Source organism: Pipistrellus hanaki (assembly GCF_964339955.1).
Source record: "Pipistrellus hanaki genome assembly, chromosome: 7".
NCBI classification, from domain to species: Eukaryota; Metazoa; Chordata; class Mammalia; order Chiroptera; family Vespertilionidae; genus Pipistrellus; species Pipistrellus hanaki.
Genome location: NC_140509.1, coordinates 72,829,254 through 72,842,010, shown reverse-complemented (window position 1 = coordinate 72,842,010; position 12,757 = coordinate 72,829,254). Strand labels below are relative to the sequence as shown.

The window sequence follows — 12,757 nt, the reverse complement described above, 5'->3', positions numbered from 1 at the left end:
CATTATCCCACTGAGACAGAGAGATAGTGAGAGGAAAAGGGAGAGAGAAAAGGAAAGGGATGGAGGGAAGGGAGTTTCTAACTCGTTTATTGCTTTGAGGTTTTTCACTAAAACCTTAGTATTTTCTGCTATTTCCTTTATGCTGATTTTCTTAGAATATAAGTACCAGAGACATACATGTTTATCCCATTATTCTGTTACTGGAAATTGCCAGCTTGAGGGCTATAGCTGTATCCCAAACTGAATAAAAGGATAGCAAGGCCTGAGCCCAACCAGAGTCCTTCCTATTGTGTTGGGTTCCAGCCTTGTCCCCAATATTTCCAAATTATTATTTCTTGTCTCGCCTCTTTCATTTGCGTGTGGCCCCTCTTCCAGGGCCCGAACCCTGAACCACATGGGATGTGGGACCATTTACACCAACAAACTGGGTCACATCAAACAGATCTGGGCTACACTTTTGAATGGATAGGATGAATGAACACTCGGCTTACTTCCTTTGATAGAAACTCAAACTAGCTGGGGCAAAAAAAAAAAAAAAAAAAAAAAAAAAAAAAAAAAAGTATTTATTGGAGCATACTTTGTTGTCAAATGTAATTAAAGTAATATGACTGATTAACCTCTGAGAGGACAGAGCTGACACAGGCTCTAGGAATAGCTGGAAGTGGGGGCACTGTCAATCTTTAGGTTGGCCTATTATCTCTGCTCTGCTTTTGTTTTTTAAATTTATCTTTATTGTTGAGAGTATTACAGAGATTCCCTTTTTATCCCCCATTGACATCTTATAGTCTGCCCCTCCCACTGCCCCAGGCCTTCACCACACTACTGTCCGTGTCCATGGGTTGTGTATAGGTGCAAATAAGGTCTTTGATTTTTCCTCCCCCTGAGCCCCACTCTCCCACCCTTGTCTTCTCTCTGAGATTCGTCAATCTGTTCCATGTTTCTATGTCTCTAGATCTATTTTGTTCATCAGTTTACTTTGTGCTTTAGAGTCCACCTATGAGTGAGATCATGTGATGCTTGTCTTTTTCTGACTGGCTTATTTCACTTAGCATAATACTTTCCAGGTCCCTCCAGGTTATCTCCAGGAGTAAGAGGTCCTTTTTGTTTTTTTGTTTTTTTGCTGCTGCATAGTATCCCATGGTGTAAATGTACCCCAGCTTTTTTATCCACTCATCTACTTATGGGCATGGGCTGTTTCCAGATTTTACCCGAGGAGGCCAGCTTCCTGTCCTACTTGCCCAGCACCTGCTCCCACACCCTGCTGCTTCCACTACCAGAGAGGCATGGGCTGACCGCTTCTAATTTTAGTTGAAAAAGAAAAACGAAGAAAGGGTTTTGAATCAGTCTCTCCAGGATGGAGGCTCACCCTTGGTGTGTTCAGCCAAGGCCAAGAGGCAATGGTATGATATTCTGCATGAGGACCAGGAGTCTTCTCACTGAATGGATGTGGAAACTGAGGCACAGAGAGGATAACTAACTTGTCCAAGGTCACTCATTTGGTACAATACATTGTGATTGCTGTTTACAGAAGCCATTAAATAAAATTAGTTATAATTAAACGTGTAATCATTTAAAAACACCTGGGAAGATCTTGAAACAGAAAGCACCAAAAACAAAAGGGATAGAATATATTTGATAGGTTTTATACTACCATCTAGTGGTAATCTAAGGAATTTCATCTTTACTCTTATTTCACTCTGTAATAACTGAGGAAATTTCACTTTGTTTAATCTAATCTTTAAAAAGGGATCCTAGGGAGATATATTTATAATAAATTTACATGGTTTATGTGCCCAGTAAGAGAAAACCATGCACTAAAATGAATCATTCCAATTAATATTCAAGAAACCAGCTGATATTGACAATAATTTTGAAATTTAAAAAAGTTGTGATCTATTCTTTTGCAGAAAATAGCAATTTATTCTCAAATGCAGTATAAAATGAGCTAAATTTCAAGGTTTGTAACAGTCTGGTAAGATATAGGGTCTTCCTGGGGGAATAAAGAGTTGCTACTACCAATGAGGAAAGTTACATAAGTGCTAGCGGCCTTTCCTGAGGATGTGCATGCTTAACCCAGAGGCCTGCATGCAGCTGCTGGGCTGGAGAGGGAGTCACAGGGTGCAGAGCTGGCCCTTCAACCTGGGTCTGAAGCCACATGCCCGCTCCGGTCCACCAGCCATTAGGACACAATGCAGCTAGCCATGCTGTTCTCTTTTATAAATGTGTGATTTAAAATAATATGATTCAAACACTTATTATTCCTATACTGCAGCAGAGTTTTAAGGTAAGGGAAACCTGGTATGCTTATATAAAAACATTGACCTCTTGACTGAATGCTTTTAAGACTGTATTTAGCTCAACATCATTTGATGAATTTTAGTATGCATTTACATTTCTTTTTTTTAAATATATTTTATTGATTTTTAAAAAATATATATTTTATTGATTTTTTTTTACAGAGAGGAAGGGAGAAAGATAGAGAGCTAGAAACGTCGATGAGAGAGAAACATCGATCAGCTGCCTCTTGCACACCCCCCTACCGGGGATGTGCCCGCAACCAATGTACATACCCTTGACCGGAATCGAACCTGGGACCTTTCAGTCCGCAGACCGACGCTCTACCACTGAGCCAAACCGGTTTCAGCTGCATTTACATTTCTATTGAAGAAGAAATATTTCATCATGCATGCGTTCAATAAATGTGTCCCTGGAGCACTAGAAGTGTAACAAGAGATTTACATACCTATAAAGAATTTACCATGCCAAATAACTCCAGTTTTTGATGAGGTCATTTAAATCTTGATATGATCCAAGGGGAAAATTTCAGGAGAAAGTAGGTAACTTGAATGTGATATTTTTTCCCCTGGAGGTAACAGGATTTCATAATGTGTGGAAATATTATTCTACTCTTCTCCCACATTAAAAAAAAAAGGGGGGGGGGTTGCTTTTCCAGCTGGTTAATTCATTTAATTTTTAATTCTTGCATTAGTTGCCAGCATGGGAACAATTTATGGTAAACTAAAGGCTAATGAATGCAATGGATTGAATGGTGAGATGTGAAATTAGATACGTTTTGAATGTAAATCTTATAAGTGTGGAAGCAAAAGTGTTTTTATAAAACTGAGTTTTAAAGTATAAAATGTAAAGCTGTAGTTGTGTGTGTGCGTGTGTGTGTGTGTGTGTGTGTGTGCGCGTGTGCTTGTGTAATATGTTTTACTAAGTATATCTGGAATATTATTGAAACCATCTGGTTTCCTAGTAGTCATTTAAAAATGTATCATGTTAACCACGATTTTAAAAATGTTTCACAAGGGATATAAAAAGCAGTAGCTCTTGCAATACCTCCCCCCCCACCCCCCCTTACATCATCCTCCCTTGTAGAGAAACACTGATGAACCTGGGATTCATAGAGAATCAAGCATCAATTACACACCCAGGGCTCAAGATCTTGGAGAGCCTGAAAGAGTGGCATTTGGTCATATTCTTCGGATTGTGGAAAGTGTGCTGGTGAGTCCTTCTGTAGCCAAGCATGACATGATTCCTGGACACCTTTTAAGCCATGAACACTATTATTCATCAATTCTTCATGGCATGACACAACTTAGCCTGCTTTTGGAAGTAGCCAGAAACAGTTTTGCAAATTATTGAGTGACACTAAGAGATAAGTCGGGCCCTGACCGGTTTGGCTCAGTGGATGGAGCATCAGCTTGTGAACTGAAGGGTCCTGGGTTCAATTCTAGCCACCGGCATGTGCCTCGGTTGCAGGCACATCCCCAGTGGGGAGTACGCAGGAGACAGCTGATCGATGTTTCTCTCTCATTGATGTTTTTAACTCTCTATCCCTCTCCCTTTCTCTCTGTAAAAAATTAATAAAAAATATCTTTTTAAAAAGAGAGAGACAAGTTGGCTCAGGCTAGAAAGGATCTAAGCAAGTGTGGTTAAGGGCTAAGGTATATCTGCTACCTTCACCACAATGACAGAGTCCTCCTCTAAGCTCTTGCAGAGTGCAGCTGTTGGTGCCTGGCTTTGTCTCTCAACTGAGCTAAGGTTTAAAAGCACAAATACTTCCATGACTCTACTGAGGCAATCTTTAAAAGGAGAGGTTAAAAAAAAATAATAATGAAAGGAGAGGTTGATTGGGACATTGCTCATGCTGACTGGACCCCAGCCTCTGCTGAGTTGGTCCATGCTGGAAGCCAGATGAAACAAAAAGAGTAGGCCTCCTTTCTCAGGACCCCTGCAGGATAATTCAAAGATGGGGAATGGTAGCGCCTTTAAAATTGTTATCCTGCTTATGTTAGTTAATATTGGATTAAGAAAAGTGGCTTCAAAGTGAAAATATAAAAATGAATAAGTTGTCCCTTTCCAAAGGAAGTGAAAACTAAGCACATGTATTGAAAGAGTGTTTTATTATTCAAATTATTCCATGAATTCTTTTACTTTATTTTAATGTTGGCCAAGAACTTTCTTAAGGAATAAGGTTGAATTTTAGATAAATTTCAGATAAATATTTATCTAAAATTAGGGAAAAAAAAACTCCGTTATTATTTTCTCCGGATAACAAGTATATTTTTTAGTAGGGCCACTGTAAGTTTGTGCATAAATCAAAAAGATTACTACTCTGATCTATGTTTCACAGTACTGTGTCTTCACAGTGAAATGTCATGTGTTTGGCATGCTGGTGCTCTGTTTCATTCATTGGAAGTCATGGGAGGTTGAGAAATGAGGAAGACAAATTTTATATATAAAAGTTTATGATTGATTTTTGTTTTGACATGTAGAAAATTTGCCCCTGTGTATGATAGGGACATAAAATATTTCTATAAAAAATTAGTTTCTTGCAGCAAAGAGATACTACCTAATACCAAGAAGCTCTTTTTTTTTTTTTTTTTTTTTTTTAGTGGTTTATATACTTTTAAATTTAATACAAAATTCAATATGAATTTGAATGCTGCCGCTAACCTACAACCACTGCATCCACATTCATTCTTGTATCCAGATATCTTGAGATACATTATGGTTTTATTTTATTCCTTCAATGGAAAATAGTACTTTGGTTTGTAAACTAGCCGGTTCTTTCTCTCAGAACCTGATGCTCAGACTCTCTCCTGCTTTTATTTTTTTTTAAATTACTCAACTAGTTCCCTGATTTCCATGATCTAGTTTCATGATTTCTAAGGTCAAATATGTCAAACTAATTGTAAATCTAGCCATAGTCTTCTTTTATTCTTTATTCCATAATCTCATATGCACTCCTTATTGTGACTCTATAATAAAGATGCTATAATTTCCCCGAATAGCCACAGCAATCCTGAAAAAGAAGAATAAAGTAGGAGGGATCTCAATATCAGAATTCAAGCTGTATTACAAAGCCACTGTTCTCAAAACAGTCTCTTCAATAAATGGTGTTTGGAAAATTGGACAGATACATGCAAAAAAGAAAAAAAAAGAAAAAATGAACTAGATCGGTGTTTCCCAACCTTCTCTCATGATGAGAATCACCTGGTGGAGTTGTTAAAACACAGATTCCTGAATCCCAACTAAGAAGTGCTAAACTAGAATTTTTGGGAACATATAGGTAAAATTGTATACTTAACTAGTGCTCTAACACAGATGTTATATACAGAGCACTAAGTTAGGTATGCAATTTTACCTATATGTTCCCAAAAATTCTAGTTTAGCACTTCTTAGTTGGGATTCAGGAATCTGTGTTTTAACAACTCCACCAGGTGATTCTCATCATGAGAGAAGGTTGGGAAACACTGAACTAGATCACCAACTTATACCATATACAAAAATAAACTCAAAATGAATACAGGAATTAAACATAAAAATACTAGAGGAGCCAAAACCGGTTTGGCTCAGTAGATAGAGCATCAGCCTGCAGATTGAAGGGTCCCGGGTTCCATTCCGGTCAAGGGCATGTACCTTGGTTGTGGGCATATCCCCGGTAGGGGGTGTGCAAGAGGCAGCTGATCAATGACTCTCTCTCATCGATGTTTCTAACTCTCTATCTCTCTCCCTTCCTCTCAGTAAAAAAATCAATAAAATATATTAAAAATAAATAAATAAATAAATAAATAAATAAATAAATAAATAAATAAATAAAAGGCCACCTTAAAAAAAAAAATACTAGAGGAATCCACAGGCAGCAAAATCTCAGACATATGCCAAAAGAACTTCTTCACTGATACTGCTCCTAGGGGAATGGAAGCTAAAGAGAAAATAAACAAATGGGACTACATCTAAATAAAAAGCTTTTTCACAGCAAAAGAAACCATCAACAAAACAACAAGAAAGCCCACTGTATGGGAGGGAGAACATATTTGCAAATGTTATCACGGATAAAGATTTAATCTCCAACATTTACAGACAGCTTATACAACTTAATAAGAGAAAGATAAATGATCCAATAAAAAAATGGGCAACAGACCAAAATAGAATCTTTTCAAAAGAAGACAGAAGGGAGGCCAAGAGACACATGAAAACATGCTCAAAGTAACTAATTATCTGAGAGATGCAAATAAAAAAGACAATGTGGTACATCTCACACCTATCAGAATAGCTATCATCAACAAATCAACAAATGACAAGTGTTGATGAGGATGTGGAGAAAAAGGAACCCTTGTGTACTGCTGGTGGAAATGCAGACTGGTGCAGCCACTGTGGAGAACAGTATGGAGTTTCCTCAAAAAACTGAAAATGAAACTCACATTTGACCCAGTAATCCCAGTCCTAGGAATATATCCTAAGAAACTGGAAACACGAATCAGAAAGGATATATGCCCCCCTACGTCCATAGCAGCACAATTTACAATAGCTAAGATTTAGAAACACCCTAAGTGTCCATCAGCATATGAGTGGATTAGAAAACTGTGGTACATCTACACAATGAAATACTATGCTGCTAAAAAAATGGGAGGAATTCTTACCATTTGCAGCAACCTGGAAGGAATTGGAGAACATTATGCTAAGAGAAATAAGCCAGTCAATGAAAGAAAAATACCACATGATCTCACTCATTTGTGGATAATAAAGGGCTATAATTTCAAGGGCCTATGCTATTCAGGGGCTGAATATTTGCTTTGACATACTTTTGCCTTAAACAGCTTGACCATTTATACAACATCCATGCTTTCAATAGTACTGGACCTCATCTATAATTAAGGCAATAAAAAAAAAATCTGAAGTGTTTACTTTCTCTTCTATAGCTTCAAATTGAAGTAACTCAACATCTTAAAATTCTAAAAAGTTTCAAAACTTAGTCTTCAATGACACAGGCCATGGTTGGTATGATTTACCAACTTAGTAACTTCTCAGGCTGATGGACTTTTCATCCAAGAAGGCAATTGTGTACCTTCTGCTGGCAAGTTGCTTCACTAGGTTGGTCACTTTGTTGGTGAACAAATATGCAATTTTATTGATGCACTAGATGCCCAATGCACCAAGATTCGTGCAAGAATGGGCCTTCCTTCCCCTGGCTGCCAGCACTGCCTTCACTCGAGCTGAAGCTGCCTTTCTGCCTTCCCATGCTGCCCAGAGGCCCTGAGTGGCTGGGGCAGTGAGGTACACCTGTGTTATTACCATGGTGACTATGCAAGCATCCTGCCCCGCCCTGGCCACTGGGCACCTGTGTATGCAAATTATCCCATCATCTTTGTTGAGTTACTTTGCATACTCACTCCTGACTGCTGGTGTTCATTGCGAAGGTATGGTCAATTTGCATCTTACTCTTAGATTAGCCAAAGATGATCATCAACTAAAAACTCGAGCATATTGAAACCCAGTGACATATTACTGGACATATTACAAGTTAAGTAAAGGTTTCTATACTATTTCTACACTTTGCAGGGCCAAAGATTCAATCCTTTAATTAGTCTCAACCACAATAAAGTTTCCTTTTCTGTCATAGGAAGGTTTCTTTACTTCAGAGAGCCATTTAGGGAAGTTTTCTTCAATGGGCTATTTTTTTACACCTGAGCAAGCAAAAAGAAAACAACAACAACAACAACAACAACAAAAACACAACCCAACCAAACCCTGTGTTCATTTCAATAACGGAGAGTCTTTGACATTTGTTTAATCAGACATTCTGTTGAGTGAATCTGGTAGCTTTCCTTCATCTAGATTAGCTTCTCAACCTTTGCACAACTGACACTTTAGGCCACATAATTCTTTATTGGGGGGGACAGTCATGTGCATTGTAGGATACTTAGCTCTGGCCGCTAGATGTCAGTAGCACCTTCTCTTCTGGGTATGACAATCAAAGAGGATTCCAGACATTGCCAGTTGTATCCTGGTTGGCAAAATTGCCCCTATTTGAGAATTACTGGTTTAGATCAACAAAGGGTGTGAAGCGTTCATTACAGGGCTTCTTGAGTTCATGTTTGTAGGGTCTGCTGCTTGTAGTGGCAAGTAACTGAATGACAACAGCAACTTATTGCTCTATTGCTCTCACTGATTTCTGTTTTATTTCAGAGCCAGCAAACTTCTGTGAGTGGCACACAATGACACCATACTATGAGGCTGGTGATGCCTACTTACAGTGTAGTATTATATCAACCTTAGAAAGAACAAAGCAAGTCTATAAGTACAGGCATTTCTTAAAATGTATAAATATCTCTGATAAATATACATTATTAAATTACACTAAACAAATATAAGTTGAAAACTTCATAATACAATTCCATGTTGGTAAAAGAAACATAAGTATGTATCTGAAAGAATACAAAGAATTTATACCCAAATTTTGCAGCTCAATTGTCACATTGTTGGTTTGTCATCATTAGGACCACTGGCCTAAATGAATGCATGAATAAATAAATAAATAAGAAAAGAAGTTAATGAGGGTTAGATTATCAAACACTTAATTATATATTTTCTAATTTTAAAAAAATTATCTTCATTGTTGAAAGTATTACAGAAGTTCCCTTTGTGTCATTTTTGTTGTTGTTGTTTTCCCATTGATCCCCTCCTCCCTGAACCCACCCCTCCCAAGCCTTCACCACACTATTGTCTATGCCCATAGGATATGCATATATGCATAGAAGTTCCCAGTTAATTTCCCTCCCCTTCCTCCCCACTCCCACATTCCCTCTGAAATTCATCAGCCTGTTCCATGCTTCTATGTTTCTGGATCTATTTTGTTCATCAGTTTATTTTGTTCATTAGATTCTATTATACATATGAGTGAGATCATGTGATACTTAACTTTATCTGGCTGGCTTATTTTGCTACTTTCTAAATAGCATTTTTATTCATTATACCCCCCTCCCCCCTCCAAAATAGCCTAGCAAATTGTTAATGGAAATAACTTTGCACATAAAAGTCATTATTTGTTTTAATAGTCCTTAAAGGTGAACAAACCAAAAACACTAGTAATTATTTAATGGTTAGGTGTTTTAGTTAGGAGGACGGGAAACGTCCCCAAATGTACAATTACATTGGCCTCTTCGCATTTGTCCTCTCTGTCAGCAGGGACCAGTGTCTGTTCTCTTCTGCCACATGGTGGCAGCATCTGAACACTGCCACTTATGTCCTTAGGGCAAGTCCACATTTTTAGGTAAAACCTTGGACTGTGCAGTCTGATTAGAGGGAAGTGGCTAAATGAGACTGCATTGCCCCGACTGACCTGCTGTGTAAGTCTTCTTATGAAAATGCTTCTGTGACTCCACCCCCACCAGGCCAATAGGTGTCAAGTAAAAGTTAAGTGTGAAATATGCAGGGAGAGCTAATGAGGCTGAGTCCCCTTGAAGAACAGCACAGCAGAGAGGGAAAGTCTAGAGCTGAAGGAAGAGCAGATAGTTTTATTAGAAATCCTCTGGCAAAGCCAATATAGAGCACAAATCGCCAATGAAAACATTTGAAGCCTGTGGTTGATGGAGTATAACTATCACAACAAGACAAATTTCACATCCTGCTCAACTGGACTGGCAATTCTTCCGCCCTCCACTTCACTACATTTACCCAAAGGCCAACAGAAGGGAAGGTATGCCTGAGTTAACCCACGTTTTTAGTTCAGAATCCAACATAATCTGTCTTTGTAAAATGGTGGATAAACATTTATTAATATCTAAATATGCTGCATGTTCCAAAAATGGTGGGCCATATAAAAAGGCAAGGAAATTAACGTACTTCCAAGCTGCAAAGAAATCAGCACCAGACTCACATATGTTAGAGGTGTTGAAAGCATCTCAAATAGAATTTAAACATCCAGATAAGCGATTTTCAACCAGTAAGTTTCAAGAATTTTTTTAAAAAAAATATATTTTATTGATTTTACACAGAGAGGAATTGAGAGGGATAGAGAGAGAAACATCGACCAGCTGCCTCTTGCACACCCCCAACTGGGGATGTGCCCGCAACCAAGGTACGTGCCCTTCACCAGAATCGAACCCGGGACCTTTCAGTCTGCAGGCTGACGCTCTATCCACTGAGCCAAACCGGTTTCGGCAAGCTTCAAGAATTTTTAAAACATGCAGGACCTGACTTTTTTGTCAGGGGCACTGACTTCTCTTAGATTGTCAAATAAAAAAATGACAACAGCCAACACAACAATAGCCATCTAGCGTGAAAGAGTCAAAATTATACCTACATTTTATTTTTTTATTTTTAGCAGATAGGCCAAAAAAAAAAATCTATTTTTAGTGTGCTGTAGAATTTTTGTAATTAGTTTATGTGTGCCACAAGATAAAAATGGTTGAAAATTGCTAATTTAGATTAATATGTTAAAGACTCTAATGGAAAAAGTTGTCAATGAACAAGATCATATATGTAATTTCAGTAACAAGATAGAAACTATTGTAACAGGATAGTAAGAAGCTAGGAAAATTCCTAAGCAAGTGGAAACAGAGAAAAGGATATGAAACAAGACCAAACAGTTTGGGCAGCTTACAGCCAGATTGTAAACAATAAGCCCTTATCTTCCTCAACCTAGGATGGTTGAGAACAAATGGTCAATGTCCCTCCTCCCTAACCAGAGGATACACAGCTTAAATCACCCCAGAACTGCTGAAGCAGGTAGGGGAGGAAAGAAGAGAGAATCTCTCTTACCCACTGAACAAAAAAGTCAGCTGTTTTAGGGGAGGAGGAGAGGAAAAGTTTGTATCTCACTCCTTAAACAGAGAAATCAGTAGTCTTAGGGCTTCTCAAGATAACATCACCAGGTGCTTCTCCTAAGTTCTAGGACAGCCATAGCAAAGTAAAAGGAAGGCCTTGAGAGTTAACCTGTACCAAGATCTTCACCAGACAAAATTTGAAACCCACAGGAAAAAAGTATAAAACTCCTCAAACCCCCACCAGGCTCATTCTCAGATTTGCTGAGATGCCCTTCCGTGCTTCATAAGCCAGATGCATTTTGACAGATTTTCTCCCTTGATTCTTTAATAAATTTACTTGCTTTACTTCTTTAATGAATTCACTTCATTCCAATGCCACTGTCTGGTGTCTGTCATATTAACTCTTTCCTACAAAACTGACAAGAACCAGGAAGGGGGCAGCCCTTTCCCTTCGACTCAGGGGGCTGTGCAATAACATCTTTCCTGGTGATTCAGATGCCTATCCCTATGCATAAAAGGCTAAGTGTCTATGACATGCAATGATCACCAGGGGGCAGATGCTCAATGCAGGAGCTGCCATGCCATGCACTGGCCATTTAAAAATAAATGGCCCCACGTACCTGGCACTAACAAAGCAATACTTGGCTTCCTCAAAGTGGGACACAGGCCCTGCTACTACCCTGGAGCAACACCCCACCAATTTGCAGCCACTGCCACCAAGACCCCAAGGTGCAAAATGCAGCCCACAGCCCAGCCCAGCCCAGAAATGGTCACCATGGGTGCCGGTAATGATGTCACATAGCAATGCCCAGATTCCTTTCCCTAGCAACTAGTCTCCTTAGAGTTTCTTCAGCCCAGGAATCTGACTTGGTACAAACATTTTACAGTTTAACCAAATGTTTGTGAAGTGTTTTCCCGTGCCATCATGTGGGAAGCTTTATCAAATAAAAATTAATGACTGTGTTCTATTTATATACATATATTTTAAATATTATAAAGTTTTAACCTCTAAGCTTGGCAAGACAAGGTTGCTGAATGATTCATTAGCTTTTCACAATGTAATACAAACTCATTTATATAAGAAGCCAATATTTTATGACCAATTGATTCTAGTAAAGTCCGAAGTTAAATTTTCATGCATATGCAAATAAGCCATAACCAAAAAGAATGCTGTTTAAAAGTAAATTTTAAGCTTAATACAAAGAAGTTTTAAAATCTCTTCCAATACTATTTGTAAAGTAAATTAGAAGTTATTATTCAAGCATTAAATCTCACCATTAATGATACACCATAAGTATAAACTTTACTTGAAATATATGCATTGCAGTATTGGCCAGCATCTGAAAAGCAACCAAGGTTGTTGCTATGTTTAAAAGAAAGTGAAAGTTTTTAAAAGAAACTTCCTAAATGTGGCTTAGAAATTACTCTGGAAGGAAATACAGAGGGAAATACCTTTCAAATATTTAGGAACTGTGATTAATGTATTAGGCCTTAAAAAGTAGAAATACAAAAAGAATTGCCCTAAAATCTTCAATGAGTTTTTAGAAATCATTAAAGGACATTAATTAGTTAAGACCTTATCTAAAAATCTCTACAGTAGAAATGACAAATTTATTAGTCAATTAAAATAACTCAGGGACACAAGCTGTCATTTCAAGCAATTTTGTAAATAGTAGAAAATTCAACAAATTATAAGACAT

At 38.0% G+C, this 12,757-nt stretch overlaps 1 protein-coding gene across 2 annotated transcripts in view; it reads left to right on the top strand.

The window, feature by feature from the left end:
• The window catches only part of LOC311625418 (protein LEG1 homolog), a gene marked incomplete at its 5' end in the record, with an annotated part of 40,422 nt that overhangs the window by 9,188 nt on the left and 18,477 nt on the right, over positions 1-12,757 (top strand). Inside the window, one exon of one of the 2 annotated variants that reach the window (XM_084889660.1) lies at positions 3,400-3,507. The exons of the other annotated variant lie outside the window; for it this stretch is intronic. Of the gene's footprint in view, positions 1-3,399; positions 3,508-12,757 lie in introns of those variants that run through there. 2 annotated transcript variants of the gene reach the window in all.